Source organism: Quercus lobata, chromosome 9 (assembly GCF_001633185.2).
Source record: "Quercus lobata isolate SW786 chromosome 9, ValleyOak3.0 Primary Assembly, whole genome shotgun sequence".
Lineage (NCBI taxonomy): Eukaryota > Viridiplantae > Streptophyta > Magnoliopsida > Fagales > Fagaceae > Quercus > Quercus lobata.
Window position 1 is genome coordinate 48,369,128 of NC_044912.1, and position 11,696 is coordinate 48,380,823.

The window sequence follows — 11,696 nt, forward strand, 5'->3', positions numbered from 1 at the left end:
AATACTTAATAGTATTAAAAAAAAAAAATTAAATATGCTTTCTAAGACCCTAGTTCAATTTTTTTTTTTTTTTATTTATTCACATCAGATTATTAAAAATAAAGGCATAGGTAGATTCACTGAAAACACCCTATTTATCATAGTATATTGTATACACTGAACATAGTATATTGTATACACTAAACACAGCTAGAGAAATTAGTTCCAAGAGAAATTTGTACAATAGGGTGTGACAGAAATTAGTTCAAACCCAGTTGGCTTGCCAGTTGATTCCCACTTATCAACAGAAACTCGTTTCAGATCTTTTTTGTATTCTGCCAAACCAAAATCTGCTAGGTGTGGGTAAGGTTTTTGCCAAGCTGCATTTTTCAGAAACATATACATTAGTTAACCACCTTCAAGTAAAAAGAAAAATTCTGATACTGAATTTAGAAAATAAAAATACCAACTGAAAACAAGATCAAGAACTTAAGGAAGATATTTACAGGAATATTTGCTAGTTTTACATCCCTATGTACAATCCCAAGGTTATGGAGATATTGCAAAGCCTTTGCTGGAGAAAGGAAATAAGGGGAAAGGAAAAACATTGAGAGATCATCCAACTGAAACCTTTAGAAAACTTAATTTGACAATAAACTAAACATAAAGTTTTATGTAGAACATTGAATTTATAAAAACATTTAATTGATGAGTGTGCACTACAATATCACATTCCTCCTGTCGTCAAACTAAGCAATGCACAAATTTTTCTTGAAACAATAATAAGTAAACTCTACTTCTGCACTTCTCTTTAATTATTGTTGCAAATGTTACATGGTCACCAAACTTCATTTTTCAATTTCATTTTCATGTAGTCTTTGCCATAATTTCCGCTTTACTTTCTTCTGATATCCAGTAAATACTTCTATTATTATTGACAAATTACAAGCCATTGACAAAAAATACACTGATCAACCTATACCAAATTCACATAAATCATTGAACCACTATAAGGAACAACTCGAGCATGTATGATAAAGGTTTTTTTTTTTTTTTTTTTTTTTTTTTTCTTAAACAATTGAAGCAAAAACCAAAAAAGAGACAACCCTATAAAACTCTCAAGAAATTATTTTTCATTATGGAGTATTGTCTAGTATAATGAATTATATTAGTATATGTATATTAATAATATTATTTTCTAAATCATGAACAAAAGTTAGACAAATTTCATATGCACCTTTCTGTAAAGGTTAGCTCTGAAGGTCATAAAATTATTGATTATTTACAAATTCCCCACCCCCCAAAAGAGGAAAAAATAAGTTACAAAAGTTATATACAACTTCTGATAAAAGATTTTAAAGGCTATCATCTAGCATCTACAAAACATACTATCTCACATGATTGAATACATGAAAGATACACGGATTCATCAAATACCTCAAAGTTGATATAAATGTGATGAAAGATAGTAATTGCAACTCTTCATTTCAAAGTAAAACATTTGCTAATTTTATGAATCCAAATGATGAATATACTTCTTCCACACTTGGGTTTGTTTGGCTTAGGAAAAATGTGACCTGAGAAATAAATCCAAAATTAAAGTATCAACAGTACTAAGCAATAAGCACTGCTCCTATCGTAACCACTACTGTATGTGCTCCACTATTGATATATTTGTGACGAATGGGATGAATGAGATGCACATACTGAACCTGTTTCTGGAAATACATTGCCAAGACTTTCATCATCAACAACCCAACAGATTCACAATGCTAAGTGTAAACATAATACATATGTAGATCTGCAATTTTCTCTTAAATGAATCAAATTTTTCAAAAATTTGATATCTGAGACTGAGAGCAATTTACCTGCTAGCTTCAGCAACAGGAGCAATGCCCAAAACAAAAACACAAAAACAAAAAAAACTAAACACAAATCAAATGAAACCCAAATCTCCAAATCACTAAACCTAAAAAGCAAATCAAAACCCATTTCATTTCAGCCAATAAATAAAGAGAAAGAAATCGCATGAGAGAGAGAACCTGCTGGTCGAGTCAGATTCCTCGCCACAGAGGAAGATGATGGACGAAGAGGGACACCTGAGAGAAAGAGAAGGGTATTGAAGAGAAGGAAATGGTGTAGGATGATGGAATCTCAAAATCGATTTTATTAAACTCGGATTCCCGTTTTTACCCCCTATGAAATTTTTTTAAACCTAAGCTTGAAGTCAAGTATAGTGAACTCAACTTCTACGTGGCTTTTTTCCTTTTTTTAATCCACGTCAGACTTATTTATATGCTAGAAGACGAGTTTACCATAATCGATTTTGGTTGGAAGTCGATTTTGCTGTAATCGACTTCCAAAAAAAGTCCAATTAACTAAGAAATTTTGAACGCATGTCATCCACCTAAAATTTTTCCAGAATTATACTTTTTGGCAAATTTTGCCAACATTTTGAATATACCTCAAATAAGCTTTAATGGGTTAACAAATACACAAAAAGGATTGTTTTTAGATATTGCATGTTTTTTCAAAGGGGAGAACATAGATTGCATAAGAGATATACTGGAAAGTTTTTGCTATTATCCAGACTACAATATTGGTGTTCTTAAGGACAAATCTCTCATAACTATTGATGGCCATAGAACTTTGTGGATGCATGATTTGCTACAAGATATGGGTCAAGAAATCGTTCATCGTGAATCTCCTAAAGAGCCTGGTGGATGTAATAGGTTGTGGATTTATGATGATGTCATTCATGTGTTGAAGAATAATATTGTAAGTCGACTAGTACAAGCCTAAACTTAAAGAAGTATTTATGTTATTATAAATTTTTCTAAGAATTTACCAATTATTTTAATTTCATTGTTTTTGTTTATTAGGGAACAAAGGTAGTTGAAGGCATAATGCTAAATATACCTATTTAAAAAGTGGAACACCTCAGTGCTGAAGCCTTCTCAAAAATGAAAAATTTGAGATTGCTTAAAATTAGTAGTGAGAAACTTCTAGAGGACTTCATGAATGGTAATATGCAACTTCCAAAAGACCTCATTAGAGGTAAGGTGCAACTTCCACAAGGCCTCAGTTATCTTTCTAATGAGTTACATCTTCTCGAATGGCATGGATGTCATTTAAAATGTTTACCAACCAATTTCCAACTAAACAAACTTGTTGAATTGAGAATGCATTGTAGTGGCATCAAACAACTATGGAATGGAAACATGGTAAGATTTTTAGTTATGCAAATGTGCATTTTATTCATTTTCATTAAGGCTTGATTTTATCTAATAATTTTTTTTTTTTTTTTTTTGGTTTATAGAAAAGTTTAGACGAGTTAAAACTCATTGACCTAAGTGACTCTCAAAACTTGATTGAGATGCCAGACCATAGTGGAGCCCCGAAGCTTAAGCAATTGATTTTTTGACATTGCACAAGACTATATAAAATTCATGCATCTATAGAAGATCTCAAAAAACTTATTTGATTTGGATTTGAATGGTTGCAAATGTCTTGAAAGCCTTCCTCACAAGATTAGATTGGAAGCACTTGAAATTTTCAATCTTGGTGGTTGTTCAAGACTGAAGAAGTTTCCAGAAATTGTAGGAAATATGTCACGTTTGTCGAAACTTGGTTTTAGTGGGACAGTTATAAAATATCTACCATTATCAATGGAGCATTTAACTGGCCTTATTGAATTGGATCTAAGGGATTGTAAAAACCTTTCAAGTCTTTCGAATGCATGTTGTTGTTTGATGTCTCTAAAAATTCTCACTTTATCTGGCTGCTCAAAACTTGATGAATTACTAGAGAATTTGGGTAATATTGAAGGCCTAGAAAAGCTAGACGTGAGTGGAACTACTATAACAGGGCTACCTTTGTCTGTTGTTCACTTAAGAAATCTCGAAGTAATATCTCTCTGTGGATGTGTGGGGCTATCATCTAAATCATTCAACAAGCTCCTAAGTTTTCCTTTAATGTAACGAAAAAGAAGTCCTGATCTCATGGGCATGTTAGAGTGTTGTTTACAAGGCTTCTCATTTGGTACATATATTTAAACACATGTTTTCAGTTTTTAAACAACATTACAAGTATTTTCACACACTTTTTTACCCATACATATTTTCAAAAAAATTGAAAACTGTTGTTTAAATACATATACCAAACATGCTCTAAGGTCTTTGACGAAACTTGATTTAAGTTATTGCAATATTCGAATGGTCTTGTTTGGTTTGGTGCTAACTCAATTTTCATATCTCAACACTCAAATATCATCACTCAAACTCATTACTCAATTCTCATATCTCTAACTCAATTTTCCCATAATTCTATTGGTACTGTGTTTGGCTGGAAATTCTTAGTGGTATTTCAATTCAAAAACTCAATTTTAAGTAAAGTTGTGGAACCCACAAAAATTAATGCTCAGCAAAGTGCACCCTCTCCACTTCACATCTTCATCTCTTTAAACATAACCCAACAGCTACAACCTGAAGATAAAAGAAGAATGCAAAGTGAAAAAAAAAAAAAAAAAAAAGCTTTGATCTCATAAAATAAACCTAGAAAATGAAGCCAAAAGATCTCAGTTTTAAGGGTTTGGTGTTGATATTTGAAACTCTAATCTCATGTCATTAACCCATAAGTAGCATAAACATCACAAACCCAAAAAATACCCAAAAAAAAAAAAAAATCTAAAAAAATCTAGTTCGAAAATCAAAGCTAAAAATGCCCAAAAAATACTATAACAACCCATCAAGAAAAAGAATGAAAAAAAAAAAAAAGGGTATGAAGAAAGAAAGAAAAAAATCGGTGTGAAGAGATGAAGAAAAAATGAAGAAGCAGCTATGAAGAAACAAAGAAAGAAAAGAGAAGAGAAGAATGGCGTTGGAGTTGGAGTGAAGAAGGAAGAAAGAAAAAGAAAAAGAATTAAAAAAAAAAAAAATAGAAAGAAAGAGAGAACCAGGCGTGTGACTTGAAGAAAGAAAGAAAATTGATGTGACAATATTTTAGGTGGGTCCATTATTTTTATATGTATTTACTAAAATGTCAGGTAACTCATAACTTAAAAATGTGAAAACACTAAGATTATGTTTTCACTTGAAAACACTAAAATTGTGTTTTCAATCCAAAACTAAGCCAAACACTTTATCAAATGTGGGACTCATTTACGATGATGGATCATGAAATCTTAGTGATATATCATTTAGTTTTGGTGCTATCCAAGGCCAAAATGGCCAAATGGCCATAAAATCCTAAATATATAGTTAGTAGTTTTAGTTACCAAACTATATTATTTACTAGCATCTCGAGTCTAAAAGATTACCCAGAAGAACCCAGACCCAGAAGAACCCAGAGTAAAAAAAAAAAAAAAAAAAAAAAAAAAAAAAAAAAAAAAGGAGAAGAACTAGGGCCGACGGACCGCGCTGCCTGGCCTGGGTCGCGCACCGCGTGCGCCTGGGTTTTTCTCCGCCGATCCAGGTTCTTCTGTTCTAGGTTCTTCTCTCTTTCTCTTTCTGGGTTTTTTTTTTTTTTTTTTTTTTCCTCTGGGTTCTTGATATTTTGGCTTGTACGAGAGAGACTGAGAGTTGAAATTTTTTTGGTTTTTAAATCGAGTCTTAGAAACTAGATTTCCAAGTAGGAAAATAATGCCACATCAGTTGTGAAGCTTTTGAAATTTGCCATTTGGTTTTCGGATTTTGTGTTGAGTTTGCCCTAGAATTGGGCCTGTAATAGTTGAATTTGGCTCCTATTGTTTTTTTTGGATCCCAATATAAGAAACTTAATTACAATTTTCTTTTCTTTTTCATTTAAACAATTTAATTTTAGAAATGAAGTTTTGTCTAGAACTCCTGGTGTGTTTGTGTGTGGATTATCTTTCCTTATAATGTTGTAGTTGATGGATTATCTTCTATCAATTAAATATCATTTATTGTGTTATTGCTGATCAGAATATTCTTTATTGTTGTGCTCTAAACAAACTTCTATTTTATTTGTTTATTTAGTTAAATTTGTTTTCTTTTCTAGTGTACAAGCATCTAGATACGATTTTGGACAATTTGGAATTAGAAACTTCTCATCATCTTATTTTTCAATTAGAAACCAATAACAGATAAAGAGGCTATGCAATGTCGGATGGCAGAGTTGATCAGGCTACTGCCAGAGCACAGGGTTTGGTGCTTACCAACAACCACTACACTGTCTTTAAGTGTCTATGGGGTTGATGCTGATGATGATGGAGTGGAACTGGGTTTGGGGCTATTTCTGTTTGGCTACAAGGAAACTTGAGGTTAATTAGTGTGAAAAGGGTAAAAAGCTTTTGAATTATATGGGCTGAAATAGCGGTTCTTGACTTATTTCTTGAGTTCTCAATTTTTGGGTTTCCCTTCAAAACACACACACAAACACGCAGACACATACACACACACACACACACACACACACATATATATATATATATATATATATATTCTAATCCTATGATTTTCTTAGAAACTTTTCAGAACATAAGCACAGCTCTAGCAAGCTCGTTGTGTTTGGCTTTGCTGGCAATTTTTTTCCTTTAAATAAAATGTATTTTTCCAAGAAAATAGGACCTTAGTGTGGTGTATGTTGTTTTATATATATGTTTTCTGAAGGTACCAGTTGGAGCTATGCCAGAAAGCGTTGGAGGAGAATATTGTTTATTTGGGGACAGGTTGTGGGATGACCACATTGCTGTACTGCTTATACATGAACTGGGTCACTTGATAAGGAAGCCCCAGAAGGGCATATGCATCATCCTTACCCCTATGGTGGCTCTGGTTCAGCAAGTGTAAGTTGCTATCTATCATGTTGCTTTTGTAATTTGATAGTTAGTTTTGGCTTGTCTTTAAGTTTGAGACAATATTTGTAGGTTATATGGCTGGTACATTGTACAATAATGAAGTGATGTGCTCTTTGACTTGGCTGAGGTTGTAGGTAGAAGTGGGTAGGGTTGTTTCTTTTTAGTGCTTATCTATGCAATTTCTCATTGTGATTCTAGATTTTAAAAGGGTCTTTTTTCTAAATCTAGGTACTTCAGGTTCACCTTGGAAGGGAGTTTGGCATTTTATCAACAGAAACATGATTATACTATGAAGTATGAACTCATGACCCCTTGAAATATATAAACAAAATCAAAATAGGGCTAGACTACTAGATAATACAAAAGCATCAATTCCTAGAACCAAAGATTCAATTCCTAGAAATTGAACAACCTTGATAGTGCAGAAATTTGGGCTTATTCTTTTAACAGCAAGGTGATATGTAGTGTTTTAGCAAGCAATAAAGGATTGTGTAGCCTCTTTGTCTGTTAATTGTGGTCTCATTTGTCAATTGATGATTGTTAATTGTGAAAGAAAAATGCAAAACTATAATTGATTTATTAGGCATGACCCAGTAGAACAAGAACCTCTAATGAGGAGTTTTACTTTGAGAGACTGAGACAACCCCACTGATACCATTCTTAAAGATATGGGAAAACAACCTCTCCACTACTTGCACAGTTGCCTTCAGTACTGCTATGCTCTTCCTTCTGTCTTAAATTTAAATAAAGTATCTCATTTATTTCTTATTCTCTTTGTGATTTGGTGAGTAATGACTTTTCCATCCTTTCACTCATATTAGCACTTCCTCATTAAAAAAAAAAAAAAAAACATTTCTTCTTTTTTAATTTTCCTGTCAATCAAATTTTCCAAAGTTGAATACTTTCCTACATGATCTGTTATTTATTGTTTGATTTGATTTTATATCTTTGCACTTTTGTTAAGGACATCAAAAGTTAAATTTAGATCATATGTGGTCTTTTGCAAGTCAAATTGACTTAGGCACTCTACCTTACCAATTAATTATTTGTAGGATGCGGATGTTGTGTTGAAAATTTAACCTAATTCTCATAACCTGTGAGATGCGAAAATAGAGAAAAAAAGAACAACTACACTACAAAAAGATTTATGTGGTTCGGCAATATATCTACATTCACAAAGTTACTGTGATTTTCATTAACTTGTTGGCTTTTTTTTCTTTTTTTCTTTTTTCTTTTTTTGATCGGTAAATAAAAAAGAGGTACAACAAAGAAAGCAGTTCCTCAGGTACACAGGTAGTGTACAATGGGAAACAAAGCGTTAAGCAAAACTACATATATCTAAAAAATTCCAACAAAGAAGATAAGATTATATAGCAGGAATCTGATTAAGCAACTAAATAGTTACTTACAGAGAGTGTTGGTATCATGGTACAGTGGGGTCACTGATATTGTGCCAAACAACAAGTAGACTGCCCAAGAGGCAAGATCATTTAGTAGTCTTTGGATTCCTGATTTTAAAATTTCATGGAAAATTAGGTATTAGAGAACCAATTTTAGATTTTCTTAACTATAAAAATTGAAAGAATACAAAATACAAGAAAAAATGTCTACCATATTTGTGTTGAAAGGAATGCTAGATTACATGGGGGAAGTGTTAGTGCAGAAAGGCAACTGATTCAGAAAGTATGTCAGGACGTTAGGGGAAGAGTTACTTGGTGTAAAAATATTAAAAACAAAATCCAAAACATGATTCTGTGCAGCATGTGTAAGATTCCTAACTTTGTGTTGGCTTCATGAGTTGTTTTGGTGTTCAGAATTTCTGGTTGCTGGTTGTCCAGCTCATGGGGCTTGGCAACAGTCTTGGTACAGATATTCTGTTGTAACAAAATCCGAAACAGGATTCTGTGCAGCATGTGTAAGATTCCTAACTTTGTGTTGGCTTCATGAGTTGTTTTGGTGTTCAGAATTTCTGGTTGCTGGTTGTCCAGCACATGGGGCTTGGCAACAGTCTTGGTACAGATATTCTGTTGTGTTTCTATCTGAGAGTTTATGTTTCTCTGCTTTGCAGGTGTTGTTACTTTGTTTTGACTAATGAAATCTTATCATTCATTCCCCCCCCCCCCCAAAACAAAAAAGAAGAAAAACAAATCATATTAAATTCAAAGTGCTTAAATATACTCCAATACATTGCTCTGTTTGAGTGGAATGTGAATATATACCAGCAGAATTTAACTGCTATTTAGTTGTTAAGTTTCCGTCTCTAGGGTAGCTTGGAATATTTTAGCATTATAAAAACTTAACTGGAAGTATTTCATGCAGATTCATTCAACTTGGTAGTTAACAATGGTGCATCTGCTGGACAAGTTATATTTCATGTACGTAATATCATTTTTTTTTTCCTCTTCATTTATATTCAAGTAACGATATGTCCACTATAACATATTTAGGGTCCGTTTGGATACAGCTGAAAACTGAAAAACACTGTAGCAAAATAATTTTTAAATGTGTGAATAGTACCGTGAGACCCATTTTTAATGAAAAAGTTGCTGAAAAGTGAAATTTGTAGGTCCATGAACAGTACACAATATGCACTGATTGGCTGAAAAAAGTTAGAAAAATCAAACTTTGCGGCTACTGTTCATTGAACAGTGCATGAACAGTAGCTGCAAGTCTAAAAAACGCGTGAAAAAAAAAAAAAAAAAAAAAAAAAAAAAAAAAAAAACTTAGACGCAGACGTAGACACACTGGAAATCAGCCCAATCCAAACGTACTCTAAGTCTAGATCTTATTAAAGGTGAATGTCAAATGCATCAGGACCACTGCTGCCTGTCAAGCTTCTTTTTTTTTTTTTTTCTCTCTCTCTCTCTCTCGTTTGTTTTAAAATGTGTACATAGGAAAATATTAGCCTTTGCTAATTTTGCTATATAAATTTCAGACTCATATTCATATAATCCCTCGAAAGGTGCATGATTGCTTGTGGCCTTCTGAGGTATGTATCGCTCACTTATATTTCTCAATTCTGGGACAATAACATACATGAGGTAGAGATATGTGAATGTTGATGTTTTGCAGAGTTTACGGAGGCGTCGCCTAAAGTTGGACCAGGATGTTTTTAAACTTGTAGATAGTGTTCGAGAACAGTTATCAGTATCGAACAACACCAAGAATGGTCTCACAGGAAATTAGTGGGTCATTGATCTGCAGTTGTAATTTATGCTATGATGGTATGCATCTTGCAAATACATGCAGTTCTTCTGAGTTGACTAGCATAAATGGATCGTTTTATTTTCTACCTGTATTTATTTTCTTTACCCCCTTTCTTTTTGTTTCTAATTTTTTTAGATTGGAAAAGGTGGCTTGTGTTGGAAGTTTAATACTTGCGACAAAGGCAGGCAGGAGAGAGAGAGAGAGAGCATGGCTTTCACCTTAGTACTTTTTTTTTGGGAAGGCGAAGCATTTAATCATTCATTGATATGTAAAGAATCATAGTACAAAGCATCCGCCAAAGGCAGTGGAGTATCTTCAATCCAATGCATATCATCTAGTAAATTCCTAGCATGTTTTGCTAATGAGTGAGCCATCATATTTCCACATCTTTTCACCCGACTGAAGGACAGAACCGGCATTCCTCTAAGGTTGCATTTGATGTCATAAATATGTCCAAGCAAGGATTTGTTCTCTGCAGGATGGGACAGAGCTCTCGTGACATTCAAACTATCTCCTTCAATGATCAGCCTAGAGAATCCTGCATCCTTGGAGAATTTGATAGCTCTTCGACACACCATAACCTCGGCCTCTTCACTGCTGTGCACATAGGGACCCTTAGATGACATTCCCACCATAACCTCTCCATTTGTGTTCCTAATAATTGCTCCAAATCCCGAGCATTGCAGGTCTGAGAAAACAGCGGCATCAAAATTCAATTTGTACTCCTCTGTATGTGGGCTCTCACCTTAGTACTTAATAGTATTACTTATATATATATATATATATATATATATATATGCTTTATAAGACCCTAGTTCAATTTATTTATTTTATTCACATCAGATTATTAAAAATAAAGGCATAGGTAGATTCACTAAGAACACCCTATTAATCATGGTATATAGTATGCACTAAACACTGCTAATTATTACTTCTGTATGGTTACTATTCTGGCATGGTGGATGCTCAACTGTAGGAATCTTTTATTTATTTATTTTTGTTCTTTCTTCTTTGGAATTTTTGTCAATGTGATCGGTTAGGATGTCACCATGAGACCATTGAGTTCAATTAAGATCCATGAAATTTGGTGTGGGCTTTGTTGGGTACTATGTATTGTTGAAGCCTTTTCTATGAATGGTCAACTGTCAACCATTAGAGGTAGGCTTTGTTAAACCTATGTTTGTTTTTGTGAACCAAACTCAAACTTCAACATTAGCCCAAAGAAGACCAAAAGCTACCGTGCGCCTTTTCAGCTTACAAAAGAAGCTAGACCCAAAATTCGAGAAGCAAGATACATGAGGTAAATAAACTTTGATCTATGTCCATTGGTAAAGTAAGGATCAAAACAATATAAATCCAGTAGGAAGAAACAAACCAAATAGCGAGTGTCTAGCAGTAGAATGAGAGCGATTATTATACTTTCCAGCAGTAAGATGAAACACTATAATACACGTTTAGTGATAAATATAGATCTGAAACAAAACAATTTCAACTATTAGTAAAGCTCGATATCCAACCTTGAAAGATTCATAAATGATGTATACTTAGCCATAACAAAAACAATGATTATTACTGCAATAGCAAAATTGTAAACCAAGATAACTCTTTCAATAATATCATTGGATTAAAAGGGTAGACATAGAGATAGAGTGTGGTGAATGCAAAAGCGTGTCTAGTTGTGCACAACAATGGA

General features: G+C 33.3%; 1 long non-coding RNA gene across 1 annotated transcript; it reads left to right on the forward strand.

Moving 5' to 3' along the window:
- Window positions 1–9,089: 9,089 nt before the first annotated feature.
- Window positions 9,090–10,153, forward strand: LOC115960188. Its single transcript, XR_004085103.1, has 4 exons — window positions 9,090–9,171; window positions 9,732–9,785; window positions 9,869–10,020; window positions 10,139–10,153. It is a non-coding gene; the product is annotated as an uncharacterized LOC115960188 (long non-coding RNA).
- The last annotated feature ends 1,543 nt before the right edge of the window (window positions 10,154–11,696 follow it).